This window comes from Macaca mulatta, chromosome 7 (assembly GCF_049350105.2).
Source record: "Macaca mulatta isolate MMU2019108-1 chromosome 7, T2T-MMU8v2.0, whole genome shotgun sequence".
In the NCBI taxonomy this organism is placed as follows: domain Eukaryota; kingdom Metazoa; phylum Chordata; class Mammalia; order Primates; family Cercopithecidae; genus Macaca; species Macaca mulatta.
The window spans coordinates 96,038,658-96,058,068 of NC_133412.1; the positions used below are offsets into that span (position 1 = coordinate 96,038,658).

Here is a 19,411-nt window from a genome sequence, read left to right on the forward strand (position 1 = left end):
CTCAGCCTCCCGAGTAGCTGGGACCACAGGTGCCCGCCACCATGCCCGGCTAATTTTTGTATTTTTAGTAGAGACGGGGTTTCACTATCTTGGCCAGGCTGGTATGGATCCCCTGACCTCGTGATCCACCCGCCTCGGCCTCCCAAAGTGCTGGGATTACAGGCGTGAGCCACCTCGCCCTGCCAGGCCTCATTTAGTTCTCAAAGCGTCCTGTGAGAAAGTCACCATCATACTCATTTTACAGAGGGGGAGAACTGAGGCACAAAGGGTTAATTTCGAGGTCGCCATTTGTGGGGTCTAAACCTGTCCCAATGGTTCACGGAACCTTCCCAGACCTGCCACCCACGCCGCGCCCTGCGAGTCTCCTCACCAGGGCCTGGCTCGGAGGCGCTGCCCGCCCAGGCCAGCCCAGCCCAGCCCATGCGGGGCACCATACGCAGCTTCCTCAGGGTCAGCTTCCTCTCGAATTCCCACCACAGACTCCCTATTAGCGCTCATTCCTCATTCGCCTGTTTGTTTGTTTGTTGTTTTTGAGACAGAGTTTTGCCCTTGTTGCCCAGGCTGGAGTGCGGTGGCACGATCTCGACTCACTGCAATCTCCACCTCCTGGGTTCAAGCGATTCTCCTGCCCCATCCTCCCGAGTAGCTGGGATTACAGGCACGAGCCACCACGCCTGGCTAATTTTTTTTTTTTTTTTTTTTTTTTTTTTTTTTTTTTAGACAAAGTCTGGCTCTGTCGCCCAGGCTGGAGTGCAGTGGCCTGATCTTGGCTCACTGCAACCTCCACCTCCCGGATTCAGACCATTCTTGTGCCTCAGCCTCTCGAATAGCTGCCACCCTGTAATCCGCCACCACGCCTGGCTAATTTTTTGTATTTTTAGTAGAAACGGGGTTTCACCGTGTTGGCCAGGATGGTCTCCATCTCCTGACCTCGTGATCCGCCCGCCTCGGCCTTAACTTTTGTATTTTTAGTAGAGACAGGGTTTCACAATATTGGCCAGGATGGTCTCGAACTCCTGACCTCAAGCAATCTGCCCTGCCAATTATCTTTCACCTGTCTTAATCTTTTTTTTTCCCCCAGACGGAGAGTCTTGCTCAGTTGCCAGACTGGAGTACAGTGGCACAATCTCTGCTCACTGCAACCTCCACCTCCTGGGTTCAAGTGATTCTCCTGCCTCAGCCTTCTAAGTAGCTGGTACTACAGGTGCATGCCACCATGCCCAGCTATTTTTTTTGTATTTTTAGTAGAGACAGCGTTTCACCATGTTGGCCAGGATGCTCTCAATGTCCTGACCTCGTGATCTGCCCGCCTCCACCTCCCAAAGTGCTGGGATTACAGGCATGAGCCACCTCGCCCGGCCCACCTGTCTTAATCTTAAACCCAACCCTCATTCCCACCCCCACCTTCGGTGAATTATTTTAAAAATATAAATTTTAAAAAATAAAGAGCTGGGCACGGTGGCTTACACTTGTAATCCCAGCACTTTGGGAGGCTGAGGCAGGTGGATCACCTGAAGTCAGGAGTTTGGGACCAGGCTGACCAACCTGGTGAGATCCTCTTCTCTACTAAAAATACAAAAAATTATCTCCAGAGGCTGAGGCAGGAGAATCGCTTGAACCCAGGACGCGAAGTTTGCAGTAAGCTGAGATCGTGCCACTGCACTCCAACCTGGGCAACAAAGTGAGATTCGGTCTCAAAAAAAATTAAAATAAATAAAAATTAAATATAAAGAAAATAGGCGGGGTGCAGTGGCTCACGCCTGTAATCCCTGCACTTTGGGAGGCCAAGGCAGGAGGATCACTTGAGCCCAGGAGTCCGAGACCAGCCTGGGCCACATGGTGAGAAGACCCCCGTCTCTACAAAAAAAAAAAAAAGAAAGAAAGAAAGAAAGAAAATATGCAATGCTAAGTAAACTGTGCCAAGTATATCTCATCCCTTACATCAGATAAGGTAATAGTCTGGAGTGGTAGGGAAGGAATCTCCATTAGGTGTGCTGAGAGACGGGGAGTTTCACCTTTTCCTTCAGTACCAGCTAGAGAATTCTATTAATATACATAGAGGAATGGTGTGGTCCAGTGAAGAAATTTTGTATTCTTGGTCAGCTCATCAGCTGCCACCTTTCATGATTAATATTGAACTGCTGTCATTTTCTCAAAGCTTTTAAAAATCATTTATGCTTCCTCAACTCTGTAGCACAGCAACGCTAAATATCAGGCATAATGTCCGTAGCAAACGGCACTTGGAACAAAATAGCAAGTATGCTTTGGTGACTCAGAGCTGATCAGAAATCTACTGAAATTTTGTCTCCCAGATTTGTCAAGTTCTCTAATATGGTACTACAAAACTTTGGCTAAAGTACTTTGGGGAATGAGGGGGTGAAGGATGCAGCAGGCTGTCTTCAGGTAGCAGGACAGAGAGGATAGTGATGCAAAGAAGCCTTGAATTGGATCAGACCTTCATGTGCAATTATCTGTTCCATCTCTGTCTCTACAAGTTGTGTGATCTTGGGCTTCAGGGTCCTTATCTGTCAAAAGGAGAAAATAACTTATTTCTAACTCCTCCAATCTCATGGTGTTGATGTAATGATCAAATGAGATAATGGCTGAGAAAGTGCATTGGAAAGACTAAAAGTGAGGTGTTTTAAATTGACATTATTACACACCTATTAAGTGCCTTGGGAGAGACACAAAGATAAATATGACCCAGTCCTTGCCCCAAAGATGTTCATAATCTGAAAGATAAGACATATGCACATGAAAAAGCAAATAATACAAGGCAGCAAATAGGTGTCAAAAGAGCGGTTTAGATTACAAATACTAGAGAAACATGAAGAAGGTACAGAATTCTTTCTGCAGAAATAGGATAGGATAGATGAAATAAATCTTACTTTCATTGTGCCTGAAAGGACAGAGAAAATTTGGATCATTTAGAATGAAGGAAACATCCCAGGAAATGGAAGCAGAGACAAGGAGAGTATAAACTGCATTCTAGGTCCAAGAGGAGATAGGACCAACTGAAGTGAAGGATTTTATAGGCCAGCTCTACATAAGACTAGAAAGTTAAGCCTATACTCCATCTTGGCAGTTAAAAATACAGCAAAAGTTCGGGCGCAGTGGCTCACGCCTGTAATCCCAGCACTTTGGGAGGCCAAGGCGGGCGGATCACGAGGTCAGGATATAGAGACCATCCTGCTAACACAGTGAAAGCCCGTCTCTACTAAAAATACAAAAAATCAGCCGGGCGTGGCAGCGGGCGCCCGTAGTCCCAGCTACTCGGGAGGTTGAGGCAGGAGAATGGCGTGAACCCGGGAGGCGGAGCTTGCAGTGAGCCGAGATCGCGCCACTGCACTCCAGCCTGGGCGACAGAGGGACACTCCGTCTCAAAAAAAAAAAATAAATAAAAAATAAAAAATTTTAAAAATGCAGCAAAAGCTGGGCGCGGTGGCTCACGCCTGTAATCCCACCACTTTGGGAGGCCAAGGCAGGTGGATCACGAGGTCAGGAGATAGAGACCATCCTGGCTAACACGATGAAAACCCGTCTCTACTAAAAACACATAAAATTAGAGGGGCGTGGAGGTGGGCACTTGTAATCCCAGCCACTGGGGAGGCTGAGGCAGGAGAATGGCGTGAACCCGGGAGGCGGAGCTTGCAGTGAGCGGAGATTGCACCACTGTACTCCAGACTGGGCGACAGAGACTCCATCTCAAAAAAAAAAAAAAAAAATGCAGCGAAGTGCTGAAAAAAAAAGTTTATAATCAGACACCATCTGGTGTCCTTGAACAAGAAATAATTGTAAGAAAAACCCTAGAATTCATTCATATTATCTCTCTCTCCGTCCTTCTCTCTCCCTCTTTTTTGCCAGATTTTTAAAAAACAGCTTCATTTTGGCATACAGTATTTAAAGTGTAAAATTCAACACATTTTGATACCACTATATATGTGTGAAACCATGACCAAGATCAAGATAGTGAACATATGTATCATACTGTAAAAGTTTACCTGTGCCCGTTTGTAATTCTTTTCTCTAGCCTCTCCCTGCCCTACTCAACTACTGACTCTGTTTTCTGTCACTATAGAATGGTTTGGACTTTCTAGAATCTTATGTAAATTGAATCAAATAAAGATGTACTCACTACATTGGGGTCTCACTATGTTGCCCAGGCTGGTCTCGAACTCTTGGGCTCCAGAGATCCTCCCACTTTGGCCTCCCAAAGTGCTGGGATTACAGGCATGAGCTACCACGCCCAACCAATTAATTTTTAAGTTAATGTCGTTTCATTGCTGATAAATATGAAACTTTCTTTAAAACCTTAATTTGGGCCAGGTGCAGTGGTTCACACCTGTAATCCCAGCACTTTGGGAGGCTGAGGTGGGCAGATCACGAGGTCAGCAGTTTGAGACCAGCCTGACCAATATGGTGAAACTCCGTCCCTACTAAAAATACAAAAATTAGCCAGGAGTGGTGGCAGGTGCCCTGTAATCCCAGCTTCTCAGGAGGCAGAGGCAGGAGAATCGCTTGAATTTGGGAGGCAGAGGTTTCAGTGAGCTGAGATCACGCCATTGCACTCCAGCCTGGGCGACAACAAGACTCGGTCTCAAAAAAAAAAAAAAAAAAAGCCCTTAATTTGTTTGGGTTTGTATTTAAGGAGGTGCTTCTAACAGCCCCAAGGTACCTATCTCCATACTTGTTTGTTTCAAATTCCAGTGAGGCACTTACTTGTTGAAAAATGAATTTTCAGCCACCCCCACGCTACAAATACCTTACATAGTTTTGTTTATTCCATGGAATGCTTGGCTTTTAAAGGCCTGTCCTTTCATTAGTGTTGTTCATCTCACCTTCTGTTATGCCATATGCAAAATACAGTCACTCACTTCTTAAATGCTCTTTAATGATAAAGGCAAGAACATACTCAGGTATTCCTGAGCTAGATTCCTGTAAGGGTGGGAGGTCGGGGTGTAGGAAGATAAATTAGACATAACTCCTGCCCTCAATCCAACTCTGCCATTTCGGAGACATTGCTGTTGACCTGGTCTTCTAAAAACTATTCATGTATGTTTTTAATTTAGTAATAAATGTAAATGGGAGTCTGAGAAAAAGTCTACATAACCTTTAAGACTTGGACATTCCTTTGCTGCATTGTTTAGAATTGCAGAGAATGGAGATTTGTAAGAACATTGCAGGCACTTTGCCTCCCACACTCAGGCCAGGAAACAAAAATTCCAGAGAGAAATTCCAGGTAAGTATTTAGTACTGTATTCTGTTTATGATACCAATAGAAATCTTTGAGTAGAACATGTTCTCACTAAAAACATGGGCTTTAATAACCAGTTGCAAAGCTAGGATGTTAAAATAGCATTGGAACTTGGAATCTTTTTTTTTTTTTTTTTTTGGAGACAGGGTATCTGTCTCACAGAGGTGTGATCACGGCTCACTGCAGCCTTGACCTCCCAGGCTCAGGTGATCCTCCCACCTCAGCCTCCTAAGTAGCTGGGATTCCAGGCAAATGCTACCATGACCAGTTGCTTTTTTGTTTTTGGTAGAGACAGTATGTTTTCCATGTCTTGCTATGTTTTCCAGGCTGGTCTTGAACTCCTAGGCTCAAGTGATCTACATGCCTTGGCCTCCTAAACTGTTGTGATTACTGGTATGAGCCACTGTGACTGGCTGGAATCATATTTAACTGATCAATAGTTTAGAAAAACTTGAAAAATAAGCCATATCACTTTGAAAGTATTTGAATACATTCTGATATTATATGGACTGAGAAGCTAGTTTCAGAAAGAAAAAATTTTACATGCAGTCAAGAAATTTTAGATTTATTTTCAAGGGTGTTCACTGGAAAATGAAGGTATTCAGAGCTACAACTATTGATGAATAAGCTAGAAAATTTCATGCCTATTGTAAGCACATGATTTAAGAAGAAAACAAGTGGATAAAAAAATACGTAATCAACCTACGACATCAAATGAAAATTTCAGAACAAATGTTCATAATGTGCCATTTTTTCAATTGCTTAACACCTCCAAGGGGATTTCAAAGCTAGGCCCTTGAGGCTTCAAGGGTTGCCTGTCTGTTCACAGAAATTTCTGTTATACAAACTAGAATGAGCTTGGTTTTACTTTGAGACACTATTGTGAACTAGTGTATGAAGTAGGCCTGATAGAAAAATTTAGAGCTCAAAGAAAAGCTAAGAAATTTGGCTCAAAAATGGGACAGATTGAAACAATTTTTTTTTTTTTTTTTTTTTTTTTTTTTTGAGACGGAGTCTCACGCTGTTGCCCAGGCTGGAGTGCAGTGGCGCGATCTCGGCTCACTGCAAGCTCCGCCTCCCAGGTTCCCGCCATTCTCCTGCCTCAGCCTCCTGAGTAGCTGGGACTACAGGCGCCCGCCACCGCGCCCGGCTAATTTTTTGTATTTTTAGTAGAGACGGGGTTTCACTGTGGTCTCGATCTCCTGACCTTGTGATCCGCCCGCCTCGGCCTCCCAAAGTGCTGGGATTACAGGCTTGAGCCACCGCGCCCGGCCTGAAACAATTTTTAAATGAATATGAGACCATAAAGGAAATTGATTCAGGACAGGAAGACTAGCATCATTTTGAAAAGCTAGACATGAAGCACAACGTGTACAATTCTTGTTATAATGATTGAGTATGCTGCTATAACTTGAAAGCATGTGCCAGGGTGATAAAAGTATTTCCTTGGATTTTAATTAATTAATTTAGAGACAGGGTCTCACTCTGTCACCCAGGCTGAAGTACAGCAGCACCGGTTTCAGTCACCCAGGCTGCAGTGCATGGGTCACTGCAGCCTCAAACTCCTCAGCTCATGGGATCCTCCCTTCTCAGCCTCCCAAGTAGCTGGGACTAGAGGCACACACACGAGGCCCCAATAGTTTCTTAAATTTTTTGTAGAGACAGGGTCTCGCTATGTTGCTGGGCTGGTCTCGAACTTCTGGCCTCAAGCCATCTTCTTGAGCCTCAGCCTCCCGAACTCCTGGGACTACAGGCATGAGCCACTGCATCCAGCTTTCCTTTCGTCTCGCTCTGTCACTCAGGCTGGAGTGCAGTGGCGTGATTTCGGCTCACTGCAAGCTCTGCCTCCCAGCTTCACGCCATTCTTCTGCCTCAGCCTCCAGAGTAGCTGGGTCTACAGGCGCTCGCCACCACACCTGGCTAATTTTTTGTATTTTTTAGTAGATACGGGGTTTCACCGTGTTAGCCAGGATGGTCTTGATCTTCTGACCTTGTGATCTGCCAGCCTTGGCCTCCGAAAGTCCTGGGATTACAGGTGTGAGTCACCGTGCCCTGCCTCCTTGGATTTTAAGCTGGTGGTAACACTGTTTTATACCAAGTTGCATATGAAAGAGATATTCTCCTTTAAAAATTATATCAGAACCAGTGGGAGAAATAGAACAACTAAAGGACATTTGGAGTTTCATGGTTGGGGAAGAACACACATTGTGAATTTTGAAACACCTCCTATGATTAAGGTATTATGGCAAAAAAAGCAAAACCTTGAGAAAGTTAGCAACTTAGTAGACTTTCTACATTCCACTTATCGAAGAGAAATTTTGCTCAGCTAATTTGCAGTATGCAGCCATAGTAGCTAAGTAGATTATTCCATCAGGGGTTTCCCATGACTGAGTTGCCTTATGAAAAAAAAACCCAGGCACAGATAATTCTGAAATGGATGCATTTCTTGGGCAGCATTTCAAAACTAATTTATTGCTTTCTTCAAATGATTAATAATGGAAGGTTTTTTGGGGAGGGAGCCCATCAGAATCATACAAATCATGGGATACTGACCCAAAAGTCTACAGGAGCCAGGAGGGTAAATGATGTGTGAAGAGCACAGACTTCAGAGTGGTGGAGACTTTCAAACCAAAAAGAGACTACGCCAAACAAAGGAGCAGCCATCATTCAGTCCCAGTGGACAACTGGACCTAATGCCCTAGGGTGCAGAGTGATGATGGGTTCAGAGTCATAATGGAATGATTGCTGCCATGTGGGAATGGAAGCTCGGGGGTGACAGATCTTCTGATTATTTAAAAACAAAAACAAACAAACAAAAACCTTAGAAATACAGCTCTTCATATAAAATATCCAGATTTTTATGTGAAATTTCACAGTTGTAAATGAAGGCAACCAGTTTTTATTTGTAACAGATTATTATTATTATTACAGAGGCCAGTACACAAACATTGTATAAAAACAGAAAATGGAAGCCAACAACAACAAAACATATCTTACTATTCAGCGATTATCATTAACATCTCTGCGTATATCCTTTCAGATCTGTTTTTCATAAATATATAGACATTTTAAAAACAAAATGATTATCCTGCACATATATGGTTTCAGAATGTATCAATTTTGACTTTACCATCACAGTAAATTTTCTCCTCATCTAATCCTCTGTCCATATTCAAATTTTTCCAACTGACTCCTAAGTATCTCTCTTTTTTTTTTTTTTTTCCGAGACAGAGTCTCGCCCCATCACCCAGACTGGAGTGCAGTGGTACGATCTCGGCTCACTGCAACCTCTGCCTCCCGGGTTCAAGCAGTTCTCTTGCCTCAGCCTCCCAAGTAGCTGAGATTACAGGTGTGTGCCACCACACCCAGCTAATTTTTTTTTTTTTTTTTTGTATCTTTAGTAGGGACAGTGTTTCACCATGTTGGCCAGGCTGGTCTCGAACTCCTAACCTCGTGATCCGCCCACCTCAGCCTCCCAAAGTCCTGGGATTACAGACGTGAGCCACCGCGCCTGGCTGACCCCTAAATATCTTCTTTTTTTTTTTTTTTTTTTTTTTTTGAGACGGAGTCTCGCTCTGCCGCCCAGGCTGGAGTGCAGTGGCCGGATCTCAGCTCACTGCAAGCTCCGCCTCCCGGGTTCACGCCATTCTCCTGCCTCAGCCTCCCGAGTAGCTGGGACTACAGGCGCCGCCACCTCGCCCGGCTAGTTTTTTGTATTTTTAAAGTAGAGACGGGGTTTCACCGTGTCAGCCAGGATGGTCTCGATCTCCTGACCTCGTGATCTGCCCGTCTCCGCCTCCCAAAGTGCTGGGATTACAGACGTGAGCCACCGCGCCTGGCTGACCCCTAAATATCTTCTATAAAACTTTATTTAAACCAATAGGGAGTCCAGGACTATACACTTACTGTTATTATGTCCCTTAAGTTTCTTTAATCTAGCAGGTTTTTTTAATTTAAAAAATGAATTTTTTTTTTTTTTTTTTTTTTTTAAGAGATGAGGTCTTGCCCTGTCGCCCAGGCTGGAGTGCAGTTGCTTGATCATCGCTCACTACAGCTCAAACTCCTGGGTTCAAGAGATCCTCCTACCTTAGTCTCCCAAGTAGCTGAGACTATAGGTATGCACCACCACACCTGGCTAATATTATTATTTTTTGTAGATGCGGCCTCACTATGTTGCTCAGGGTGTCTTGAACTCCTAGGGGCTCAAGCAATCCTTCCATCTAGGCCTTCCAAAGTACTAGCATTACAGGGATGAACTGCTGCACCTAAACAAATTTAAAAATTTTTTATTATAAAAAAAAATTTTAGGCCGGGCACAGTGGCTCACACCTGTAATCCCAGCTTTTTGGGAGGCCAAGGTGGGCGGATCACCTGAGGTTGGGAGTTCGAGACCAGCCTGACCAACCTGGAGAAACCCCAACTCTACTAAAAATACAAAATTAGGGCCGGGCGTGGTGGCTCACACCTATAATCTCAGCACTTTGGGAGGCCAAGGTGGGCAGATCACGAGGTCAGGAGATGGAGACCATCCTGGCTAACATGGTGAAACCCTGTCCCTTGGCCGGGCGCGGTGGCTCAAGCCTGTAATCCCAGCACTTTGGGAGGCCGAGGCGGGCGGATCACAAGGTCAGGAGATCGAGACCACAGTGAAACCCCGTCTCTACTAAAAATACAAAAAATTAGCCGGGCGCGGTGGCGGGCGCCTGTAGTCCTAGCTACTCAGGAGGCTGAGGCACGAGAATGGCGTGAACCCAGGAGGCGGAGCTTGCAGTGAGCCGAGATCGCACCACTGCACTCCAGCCTGGGCAACAGCGTGAGACTCCGTCTCAAAAAAAAAAAAAAAAAAAAAAAAAAAAAAAAAAAAGAAACCCTGTCCCTACTAAAAATACAAAAAATATGAAAAATTAGCCAGGCGTGGTGGCATGCACCTGTAGTCCCAGCTACTTGGGAGGCTGAGGCAGGAGAATGGCGTGAACCTGGGAGGCAGAGCTTGCAGTGAGCCAAGATCACACCGCTACACTCCAGCCTGGGCAACAGAGTGAGACTCCAGTCTCGAAAAAAAATAAATAAATTAGCTGGGCATGCTGTAATTGCAGCTACTCAGGATGCTGAGGCAGGAGAATCACTTGAACCTGGGAGGTGGAGGTTACAGTGAGCCGAGATCGTGCCATTGCACTCCAGCCTGGGCAACAAGAGCGAAACTCCGTCTAAAAAAAAAAATTTTTTTTAGGCTGGTCACAGTGGTTCATGCTTGTAATCCCAGCACTGTGGGAGACCAAGGCGGACAGATCACCTGAGGTCAGGAGTTTGAGACCAGCCTGGCCAACATGGCAAAACCCCATCCCTACTAAAAATACAAAAAAATTATCTGGGCATGGTGATGAGCACCTGCGATCCCAGCAACTCAGGAAACTGAGGCAGGAGAATTGCTTGAACCCAGGCAGCGAAGTTGCGTGAGCCAAGATCGTGCCATCGCACTCCAGCCTGAGCAAGAAGAACGAAACTCTTAAAAAAAAAAAAAAAAAAAAATTAATAGTCAAGTACAGTAGTGAGAAGGGGAAGAGGAGAACAAAGAATTTGATCTACAACTGTGAACAATCAATTGAAATAACTCACTACCATTGGACCAACTCTAGCACAGTTTTGACTTTTTTTTTTTTTTTTTTTTTTTTGAGACGGAGTCTTGCTCTGTAGCCCAGGCTGGAGTGTAGTGGTGAGATCTTGGCTCACTGCAAGCTCCGCCTCCTGGGTTCACGCCATTCTCCTGGCTCAGCCTCCCGAGTAGCTGGGACTACAGGCGCCCGCCACCACACCTGGCTAATTTTTTGTATTTTTAGTAGAGACAGGGTTTCACCGTGTTAGCCAGGATGGTCTCGATCTCTTGACCTTGTGATCCGCCCGCCTCGGCCTCCCAAAGTGCTGGGATTACAGGCGTGAGCCACCACGCCCGGCATTTTTGACTTTTAAAAAAAATCATACTGGGCTGCACAGTGGCTCACACCAGTAATCCCAGGACTCTGGGAGGCAGAGGTGGGTGGATCACTTGAGGTCAGGAGTTTGAGACCAGCCTGGCCAACGTGGCAAAACCCCATCCCTACTAAAAATATAAAAATTAGCCGGACGTGGTGGCGTGCACCTGTAATCCCAGCTATTTGGGAGCCTGAGGCAGGAGAATCGATTGAACCCGGGAGGCGGAGGTTGCAGTGAGCCAAGGTCACACCACTGCACTCCAGCCTGGGGCGACAGAGCAAAACTCAGTCTCCACAAACAAAAAAAGCATACTGACTTGCTGAAGAGAACTGGCCAGTTGCCTGCAGAATGCCTCACCTTCTAGACTTGCCTGGTTGCTTCCTCCTAGTGTCCTTTAGTTTGTTTCTCTATCCCAAATATTTTCTCTAAATTGCAAGTTACTTCTTTTTGTGAGTGGGAAGCAGCTAGAATATATACTAGGTTGAGTTACACACCTGCATCACACCAGAACTGGTTTACCATTGGTGATGCTAAGACTGACTCCGGGAAATGGGCGATGATATTTGGTCTGTTCCCTCTAACATAGTTACCCTCCAACAGTCTAGTTCCACCAACATAGTTACATTTATAGCCTCATGACTATAAACTGAGCCAGGCAAGGTGGCTCATACCTGTAATCTCAGCACTTTGAGAGGCCAAGACAGGAGGATGGCTTGAACCCAGGAGTTTGAGACAGGCCTGGACAACGTGGCAAAACCTTATCTCTACAAAAAGTACAAAAATTAGCTGGGCATGGTGACACGTGCCTGTAGTCCCTGCTACTTGGTAGACTGACGTGGGAGGATTGCTTGAGCCTGTCTGGAAGGTCAAGGCTGCAGTGAGCCGTGATCATGCTACTGCACTACAGTCTGGGCAACAGAGCAAGACCCAGTCTCAAAAAAAAGAGACTGCGGAGTTACTGTGGTGTATGAATGTCCACTTGTCCACCAACGAATTCACCTGTTTTTTATTTTTATTTTATTTTATTTTATTTTTTTTGCGATGGAGTCTCACTCTGTTGCCCAGGCTGGAGTGCAGTAGCGCAATCTCGGCTCACTGCAAGCTCCGCCTCCTGGGTTCATGCCATTCTCCTGCCTCAGCCTCCCGAGTAGCTGGGACTATAGGCGCACGCCACCACGCCCAGCTAATTTTTTATATTTTTAGTAGAGACGGGGTTTCACTGTGTTAGCCAAGATGGTCTCAATCTCCTGACCTCGTGATCTACCCACCTCGGCCTCCCAAAGTGCAGGGATTACATGTGTTAGTCACCGTCCCCAGCCTTCACCTGTTTTTTTAACACCAATTAATAATCTTTGCCAGACTGGGATCACCTGAGGTCAGGAGTTCAAGACCGGCTTGGCCAAAATGGTGAAACCCCATCTCTACTAAAAATACAAAATTAGCTGGGTGTGGTGGTGTGCGCCTGTAATCCCAGCTACTTGGGAGGCTGAGGTAGGAGAATCACTTGAACCCAGGAGGCAGAGGTTGCAGTGAGCAGAGATCATGCCATTGTACTCCAGCCTGGATGACAAGAGCAAAACTCCATCTCAAAATAATAATAATGATCATCATCTTCGCCAGAATCAATAATTTTATTAATATTCACAAAATGTTGTTTTTCAATTCTATTACTTCTTCTACATTTATTAGCTGGCATTTTCCTTTCCTCAACTAGAGTTCTAATTAATATTTTATTTTAGTTTTAGTTTTTATTTTGTAGAAGCAAGTTCTCTACAGAACTCCTGGGCTCAATCCATCCTCCTATCTCAGCCTCCAAGTGCTGGAATTTCAGGTGTGAGCCATCACACCCAGCCCCTAATTAATATTATTTTAAAAAACAACCGCTTGCTGGGCACGGTGGCTCGCACCTGTAATCCCAGCACTTTGGGAGGCCGAGGCGGGCGGATCATGAGGTCAGGAGATCGAGACTTTCTTGGCTAACGTGGTGAAACCCTGTCTCTACTAAAAATACAAAAAATTAGCCAGGCATGGTGGCGGGTGCCTGTAGTCCCAGCTACTCGGGAGGCTGAGGCAAGAGAATGGTGTGAACCCAGGAGGTGGAGGTTGCAGTGAGCCAAGATCGCGCCACTGCACTCCAGCCTGGGCAACAGAGCGAGACTCCGTCTCAATAAATAAATAAATAAATCCCAGTGGGCCAAATTCAATGCATTTCAAGGCCAGATTTAGCCTGCTGGCTACCACCTTCTGATCTACAATCTAAGCTGGACAGTCTAATTTATCATCACTGTGTACCTTGTGACATTAAGCCTTTTTATTTTTATTTAGAGATGGAGTCTTGCTCTGTTGCCCAGGCTGGAGTGCAGTGGCACAGTCTCGGCTCACTGCAACCTCAGCCTCCAGGGTTCAAGCGATTCTCCTGCCTCAGCCTCCCGAGGACCTGGGGTTACAAGTTTATACCACCATGCCCAGCTAATTTTTGTTTTTTAATAGAGACCAGGTTTCACCATGTTGGCCAGGCTGGTTTTGAACTTCTGACTTCAAGTGATCTGCCTGCCTCAGACTCCCAAAGTGCTGGGATTACAGGTGTGAGCCACCAAGCCCGACCTTTTTAAAATTTTTGAATAGAGATGGGGTCTTGCTATGTTGATCAGACTGGCCTCAAGGAATTCTCCCATCTCCACCTCCCAAAATGCTGGGATTACTAGCATGAGGCACCATGCCCCGCCTTTTGTTTCTAATAATTACTTTGCAATTGTTGACATGTTGCTTGTAATCTTTTCACGTCATTTTATGCGTGTATTTGTCTCTCTGGCTAGACTGTGACCTCCTCAAGGACAGGGACTCTCAGTATATTTCCTTTGCTTTTCCTTTGCTTCTCCTAATGTCCTTTTTTTATTTTTTTGAGATGGAGTCTCACTCCGTCACCCAGGCTGGAGTGCAGTGGGACCATGTTGGCTCCCTGCAGCCTCTGTCTCCTGGATTCAAGCAATTTTCCTGCCTCAGCCTCCTGAGTAGCTGGGATTACAGGTGCCCACTACTACACTCGGCTAATTTTTTATATTTTTAGTAGAGACGGGGTTTCACCGTGTTGGCCAGGCTGGTCTCAAACTCCTGGCCTCAGGTGATCCACCCACCTCGGCCTCCCAAAGTGCTGGGTTTACAGGTGTGAGCCACTGCGCCTGCCTCCTTTTTTTTTTTTTTTTTTTTTGACAGAGTCTCACTCTGTCATCAAGGCTGGAGTGTGGTGGCACGATCTCAGCTCACTGCAACCTCTGTCTCCTGGACTCAAGTGATTCTCGTGCTTCAGCCTCCCGAGTAGATGGGACTACACACATAAGCCACCACATCCAGCTAATTTTTGTATTTTTATTAGAGACAGGGGTTTCACCATGTTGGCCAGGCCAGTCTCAAACTCCTGACCTCAAATGATCCACTCACCTTGGCCTCCCAAAGTACTGAGATTACAGGCATGAGCTACTGCGCCCACCCTGTTTCTCCTAGTGTGCTTTTTTTTTTTTTTGAAATGGACTCTCGCTCTGTAGCCCTGGCTGGAGTGCAGTGGCCAGATCTCTGCTCACTGCAAGCTCCGCCTCCCGGGTTTACGCCATTCTCCTGCCTCAGCCTCCCGAGTAGCTGGGACTACAGGCGCCCGCCACCTCGCCTGGCTAGTTTTTTGTATATTTTAGTAGAGATGGGGTTTCACTGTGTTAGCCAGGATGGTCTTGATCTCCTGACCTTGTGATCCGCCCGTCTCGGCCTCCCAAAGTGCTGGGATTACAGGCTTGAGCCACTGTGCCCAGCCCCTAGTGTGCTTTTAAAGTTTGGCTACTGTTAGTCCTAATGAACAAAAAACACATCAGTAAGAACAAGACGTTTTCATTATTGGTGCTTATGTTCCCTGGCTTTCCCACTAAGTTTCCCTAATTCTCTATCATAATGAAGTGCTTATCTCCTTTACAATATGTAAACCTTTACAGTTTACTTGTGCTGTGGGAATCCCTATGAAAGGGGGTGGAAGGGAGGAAGGCAAAAAGCTCTTTATTGCTCTTCAAAAGTTGGAAAGTCATTATCCAGCTGTGTGACCTTGGGAAAGTCACATCATCACTCAGTTTCTATTCTTCATTCAGTAAAATGAGGTGACTGGGTTATCTCTAAAATCACATCCCACTTGGCTTGAACCCTCAAAGCCTGATTAGCTCACTTCCTGCTTGGATGGTACTCTGGTTCCGTTCCCATGGATTAGCACTATCCTTTCCAAGTAAGGTCAATTGTAGGTGAAATGACACCCAGAGTAAACAGAACTTGTCTCTGATGACTCTCCTGTCATCACAGTTTTCTGGTCTAATCTATATGTCCCAGTAAAGATTTACTCATGTTTTCAAGGTAAAACTTCAGTCCTTCACTACCAGTGCCAAGTGTGGATATTCCAAAGGCCCCTATAGAAGCAAGAGACCCATTCTTAGGTATTCCTCACTGTAAGGTAGGAGAGGGCAGAGAGGACTGAGATTCATTAGACTCTTTTCGTGGAACTTTACCATAAGGGCTCTGAATGACCTCAGACCAGCTCTGGGGGCATGAAAGTGTCTAAATCACCGAACTAAATAATGCCTTAGCTTACCTGTGTCTTCTTCTTATTTCAGTCCTATGGCTCTCTTTCCTTTTTTGACACAGGGCACCATCACTACTCACGGCTCAGTACAGCCTCAACCTCCCAGCCTCAAGTGACCCTCCCACCTCAGCCTCCAGAGCAGCTGGAACTACGGACATACGACACCACTCCTGGCTAATTTTTTTATTTTTTGTAGAGTCAGGGTCCCACTATGTTGCCCAGGCTGGTCTTGAACTCCTGGACTCAAGCGATCCTTCCACCTCAGCCTTCCAAAGTGCTGGGATTACAGGCATGAGCCACTGTGCCTGGCCATCCTTTTCCTTTTTTTTTTTTTTTTTTTTTGAGACAGAATCTCGCTCTGTCACCCAGGCTGAAGTGCAGTGCCCTGATATCGGCTCACTGCAAGCTCTGCCTCCAGGGTTCACGCCATTCTCCTACCTCAGCTTCCCCAGTAGCTGGGACTACAGGCGCCCGCCACCATGCCTAATTTTGTGTATTTTTAGTAGAGACGGGGTTTTCATCGTGTTAGCCAGGATGGTGGTCTCTATCTCCTGACCTCGTGATCTGCGCCTCTCAGCCTCCCAAAGTGCTGGGATTATAGGCGTGAGCCACCGCGCCCGGCCGCCCTTTTTTTTTGAGACAGAGTGTTGCTCTGCCGCCCAGGCTGGAGTGCAGTGGCCCGATCTTGGCTCACTGCAAGCTCCGCCTCCCGGGTTCAAGTGATTCACCTGCCTTAGTCTCGTAAGTGGGACTACAGGCGCCCACCACCATGCCCAGCTAATTTTTGTATTTTTAGTAGAGACAGCATTTCACCATGTTGGCCAAGCTGGTCACGAACTCCTGACCTCAGGTGATCTGCCTGCCTCAGCCTCCCAAAGTGCTGGGATTACAGGCGTGAGCCACCATGCCCAGCCCCTTTTCCTTTTTTTTTTTTTTTTTTCTTATACGGAGTCTTGCTCTGTTGCCCAGGCTGGAGTCCAGTGGGGCAATCTTGGCCCACTGCAAGCTCCGCCTCCGGGATTCACGCCATTCGCCTGCCTCAGCCTCCCGAGTAGCTGGGACTACAGGCACCTGCCACCACGCCCAGCTAATTTTTTTGTATTTTCAGTAGAGACAGGGGTTTCACTGTGTTAGCCAGGACGGTCTCCATCTCTTGACCTCGCGATCCACCCACCTCGTCCTCCCGGAGCGCTGGGATTACAGGCGTGAGCTACCGCACCCGGCCCCTTTTCCTCTTTTTATTCCCTTCTTTATAGGTACAATCTGAAGGTTCTCATCCAGCTGGCTTTATGTACTTGGAAGTAGGTCTTTCTCTACATCCTTCTTGACTGAGGATAGTCTCCAGCCTGATTATAAATGGCATCTTACCATTTCCCTGGCCCTGAGAGCTCCAAGTGGTGGAGGGGAAGATACTCCCTAAGGAGTAAGGCAGAGAGAGAACCATCACCAGATTTTTTCTTTTTTTTTTTTTTTTGAGATGGAGTCTCACTGTCGCCCAGGCTGGAGTGCAGTGGCGCGAAGCCGGCTCACTGCAAGCTCTGCCTCCCGGGTTCACGCCATTCTCCTGCCTCAGGCTCCTGACTAGCTGGGACTACAGGTTCCCACTACCATGCCTGGCTAATTTTTTGTGTTTTTAGTAGAGACAGCGTTTCTCCACTTTGGTCAGGCTGGTCTCGAACTCTTGACCTCAGGTGTTCTACCTGCCTCAGTCTCCCAAAGTGCTGGGATTACAGATGTGAGCCACTGCACCCAGCCACCAGCTTTATTTTTGATAACCCACTCAGGCCTGTGGTGAACAGCGCTGGCCAGAGCAGAGCTGAAGTCTGCAGTCAAAGCCTAACCCTTGTCCTGTGACTGTCATCTGAAAAGACAGAGTTGATCCATAATTCCTCCCATTTTCCCCCTTTCTGCATCTCAGCACTAGTGGTTGTTGATTAAATCAGGTGGCAAGTTGGCCAAACAAGGTCTACCTTTTGATGTATACTTGGCAGCACCCCACGAATCTTTCATCATCAACTGTAAATACTAAAAAACTGTAAATACTAAACAGAAATATTGAGGAAGATTAGTCTCCCAGCAAATATGAGGATTGTGATGCAGGATGCATCTGGGAGCCTGCCAGTGATGGTGTTGGGGTGGCTGGCACTGCTCTTTTGTCATGGCCTGCCCTTATCAGCTGTTATCATTTATTTTTCCTCAGGAAGAAGTTGCGTCAGTGGCAAGAACAGAATGTTGGGGAGCCCCGAGGCTAGGACAATCAGCACAGACCTAGAAACGAATGAGTCAGACCAGGAACAGAAGAGGCCAAAATCAGTAAGAAACAAAGGGTCAGGAGCTGGGCACAGCAGCTCATGCTTCTAATCCTAGTGACTTAGGAGGCCAAGGTGGGAGATCACTTGAGGCCAGAAATTTAAGACCAGCCTGGGCTACATAGCGAGATGCTGTCTCTAAAAAAATTTTTTTAAACTTAGCCAGGCATGGTGGTGCATACCTGTAGTCCCAGCTACTTGGGAGGCTGAGGCAGGGGAATTGCTTGAACCCGGGAGGCACAGATTGCAGTGAGCCATAATTGTGCCACTTTACTCCAGCCTGGGTGACAGAGTGAGACTACCAACTCTTTTTTCTTTTTCCTTTGAGATGGAGCCTTGCTTTGTCACCCAGGCTGGAGAGCAGTGGCACAATCTCGGCTCACTGCAACCTCCGCATCCCGGGTTCACGCCATTCTCCTGCCTCGGCCTCCTGCGTAGCTGGGACTACAGGCGCCCGCCACCACGCCCAGCTAATTTTTTGTATTTTTAGTAGAGACGGGGTTTCACCGTGTTTGCCAGGATAGTCTTGATCTCCTGACCTCGTGATCTACCCGCCTCACCTCCCAAAGTGCTGGGATTACAGGCATGAGCCACTATGCCCAGTTTTTTTTGAGATGTAACCTTGCTCTGTTGCCTAGGCTGGAGTGCAGTGGCGCAATGGCTCACTGCAATCTCCACCTCCCGGGTTTAAGTGATTCTCCTGCCTCGGCCTCCCGAGTAGCTGGGACTACAGGCATACACCACCATGCCTGGCTAACTTTATTTTTGGTAGAGACGGGGTTTTACTATGTTGGCCAGGATGGTCCTGATCTCCTGACCTCATGATCCTCCCACCTCAGCCTCCCAAAGTGCTGGGATTATAGGGGTGAGCCACTGCGCCTGGCCAAGACTCCCAACTTAAAAAAAAAAAAAAAAAAGGTGGGGCTCAGTGGCTCACGACTGTAATCCCAGCACTTTGGGAGGCTGAGGCAGGCGGATCATCTGAGCTCAGGAGTTTGAGATCACCCTGGCCAACATGGCAAAACCCTGTCTCTACTAAAAATACAAAAATTAGCCAGGTGTGGTGGCGCCTGCCTATAATCCCATCTACTCAGGAGGCTGAGGCAGGAGAATCACTTGAACCCAGGAGGCAGAGGTTGCAGTGAGCTGAGATCGCACCACTGCACTATTGCACTTCAGCCTGGGCGACAAAACGAGATTCTGTAAAAAAGAAAAGAAACAAAAAACAAAAAACCTGAGGGGATGGATGTAAAGTTACACAAGCTTGTC

General features: G+C 46.6%; 1 long non-coding RNA gene across 1 annotated transcript; it reads left to right on the plus strand.

Annotated features, from left to right (window-relative positions):
• Positions 1-9,779: 9,779 nt before the first annotated feature.
• Positions 9,780-11,522, plus strand: LOC144330186 (uncharacterized). Its single transcript, XR_013396130.1, has 2 exons — positions 9,780-9,880; positions 11,303-11,522. It is a non-coding gene; the product is annotated as an uncharacterized LOC144330186 (long non-coding RNA).
• Positions 11,523-19,411: the final 7,889 nt, after the last annotated feature.